General features: G+C 33.2%; 1 non-coding gene across 1 annotated transcript; it reads left to right on the top strand.

Moving 5' to 3' along the window:
- Positions 1–2,162: 2,162 nt before the first annotated feature.
- On the top strand, positions 2,163–2,234 carry trnaq-cug. The gene has a single exon. It is a non-coding gene; the product is annotated as a tRNA-Gln (tRNA).
- The last annotated feature ends 909 nt before the right edge of the window (positions 2,235–3,143 follow it).

Raw genomic sequence — 3,143 nt, 5'->3', positions numbered from 1 at the left:
AGAGTATAAAGTCCGTAGAGTATAAAGTCCGTAGAGTATAAAGTCCGTAGAGTATAAAGTCCATAGAGTATAAAGTCCATAGAGTATAAAGTAAGGAGCTGGTTTTCATCCAGAGATCTTCTTCTTCTCTTGTTTTCCCTCTTCCTCGTTGGTTTTTAATGTTGTGAGTCTTCCATGACTCGAAGCAGACCCTCGATCCTCTGTATCAGCGTGTCCTATGTCTCTGAGACTCGAGTGTCCATGAGACGTCACAGATCCACAACGATGCATCAGGAGACATGCTGTGTCTCATCATTGGACATGATTTAGTTGCTATAGCAACTCCGAGACAGCTCTGACAGGAAGTGGGTTTCCAGACATCCGCACGCTCTCTGAGAGGTTATGATTGGTGTTTATATTTAATATTCCCACCATATTTACATCCTCTCACTGTGGGGGCCGTTCCCAATTCATCTGTAACATCCCCATCTCTAATAATCTAATAATCTAATAATCTAATAACCTAATAATCTAATAACCTAATAATCTAATAATCTAATAACCTAATAACCTAATAACCTAATAATCTAATAACCTAATAATCTAATAACCTAATAACCTAATAATCTAATAACCTAATAATCTAATAACCTAATAACCTAATAATCTAATAACCTAATAATCTAATAACCTAATAACCTAATAATCAAATAATCTAATAATCTAATAATCTAATAACCTAATAATCTAATAACCTAATAACCTAATAATCAAATAATCTAATAACCTAATAATCTAATAATCTAATAACCTAATAATCTAATAACCTAATAATCTAATAACCTAATAACCTAATAATCAAATAATCTAATAATCTAATAATCTAATAACCTAATAATCTAATAACCTAATAATCTAATAATCTAATAACCTAATAATCTAATAACCTAATAACCTAATAATCTAATAACCTAATAACCTAATAATCAAATAATCTAATAACCTAATAACCTAATAATCAAATAATCTAATAACCTAATAATCTAATAACCTAATAACCTAATAATCTAATAATCTAATAACCTAATAATCTAATAACCTAATAATCTAATAATCTAATAACCTAATAATCTAATAATCTAATAATCTAATAACCTAATAACCTAATAATCTAATAATCTAATAATCTAATAACCTAATAATCTAATAATCTAATAATCTAATAACCTAATAATCTAATAATCTAATAACCTAATAACCTAATAATCTAATAATCTAATAACCTAATAACCTAATAATCAAATAATCTAATAATCTAATAATCTAATAACCTAATAATCTAATAATCTAATAACCTAATAATCTAATAACCTAATAATCTAATAATCTAATAATCTAATAACCTAATAATCAAATAATCAAATAATCTAATAATCTAATAACCTAATAATCTAATAACCTAATAATCTAATAATCTAATAACCTAATAATCTAATAACCTAATAATCTAATAACCTAATAACCTAATAATCTAATAATACACCCTGGTCCTCCAGAGATGGCTGCTGACACGTTGTTAAACGAGGAGATATATATAATATATAATCTTACCCCCCCCCCCTGCTTTCACTGCAGCTTTTATAACTAATGATATGAATCTCCTCCTCTACTTTATTGTAGATATGATATCACGTTTCCATGTTTCATCCCGTCCTGACCCCCTCGGATTCATCATGATTTATCATCTAATTCATATCAATGTAAATGATTGGTTAAGACATCCATCTGGTTTTTAACAACAGCTGTGACGTCATCTGATGGCCCGTATGTAAGTGTATATATGTGTGTGTGGGGGGGGGGGGCGGACCTGTTTCTCTCTACAGTCTGTTAGATAATACAGGTTTTATTGAAGTCTTTCCGGAGCAGTGTACACATTAACAACACGATGATCTCGCCTCTATGATAGAAATCAATCATAAATAATCTACCTGGAATTTTATATCTTCTTCGTATCATAACGACGTCATCCGTTTAACAGAATATCCCTACGCCACCGGATCTACTTTCTCTAACAGACATCATGGTCTGCCCTCTGTTCCACCTGTTACAAACATCAGTCTGAGCTCCTGGGTGCACGCGCTGTACGTCTTTAAATACCGTGACGTGAGCTGCTGTGTCCACGTGGTTCCATGGTGTAATGGTTAGCACTCTGGACTCTGAATCCAGCGATCCGAGTTCAAATCTCGGTGGAACCTGACTTTATTTTTCTTCACATCTCAATTGAATATTGTTTTTATGTTGTTTACTGGTATGTTGGCTTGTTATATTCATGAATATAAGCTCTCTCCACCAGACTCCATGTAAATAATCACTACTTTTAGCATGTATAGAGCAGCATATCTCCACCAGACTCCATGTAAATAATCACTACTTTTAGCATGTATAGAGCAGCATATCTCCACCAGACTCCATGTTAATAATCACTACTTTTAGCATGTATAGAGCAGCATATCTCCACCAGACTCCATGTTAATAATCACTACTTGCTGGACTCACGTGGCTGAACGTTCAGGCTGTAATGCTGGAAGAAGTCCACTAGATGGAGCTGTGGTTGGATGTTAGAGAACTAACGAGATCTCACGGGATTTCATTCCAGCTGACACAGACAGTATAAGACATGGACACCCACACACTCACACACACTTATACACACACACACACACACACACACCTATTATCTGACATCATCACCGTGTGTAAAGGTTAAAACTTTATTTATAAGAACGAGTCAACGTGAACGTTTCAGAACATTTGTGTTTTTACAAAACTCAACAAGTTGAAGTTGAAGATAACGTCATAAATATTCTGACTGGAAAGAGAAAAAGGGCAGAAACAGAAATAATAATAACAATAACAATAATCATAATAATAGTAAATTGACACAGTTTAGTAGCTGAATGAAGTATTGTGATGACATCACAGTGAGCTACTGATGACATCACAGTGAGCTACTGATGACATCACAGTGAAATACCACCAAAGACACCAGAGGAGCATTTCTATCACAACAAAAGGGACATTTACATGATTTATTATTACACACACCAACACACACACACCAACACACACACACACACACACACACACACACACACACACACACA

The sequence above is a fragment of the Etheostoma cragini genome, chromosome 1 (assembly GCF_013103735.1).
Source record: "Etheostoma cragini isolate CJK2018 chromosome 1, CSU_Ecrag_1.0, whole genome shotgun sequence".
NCBI classification, from domain to species: Eukaryota; Metazoa; Chordata; class Actinopteri; order Perciformes; family Percidae; genus Etheostoma; species Etheostoma cragini.
This window is presented reverse-complemented; position numbering and strand designations above follow the sequence as displayed.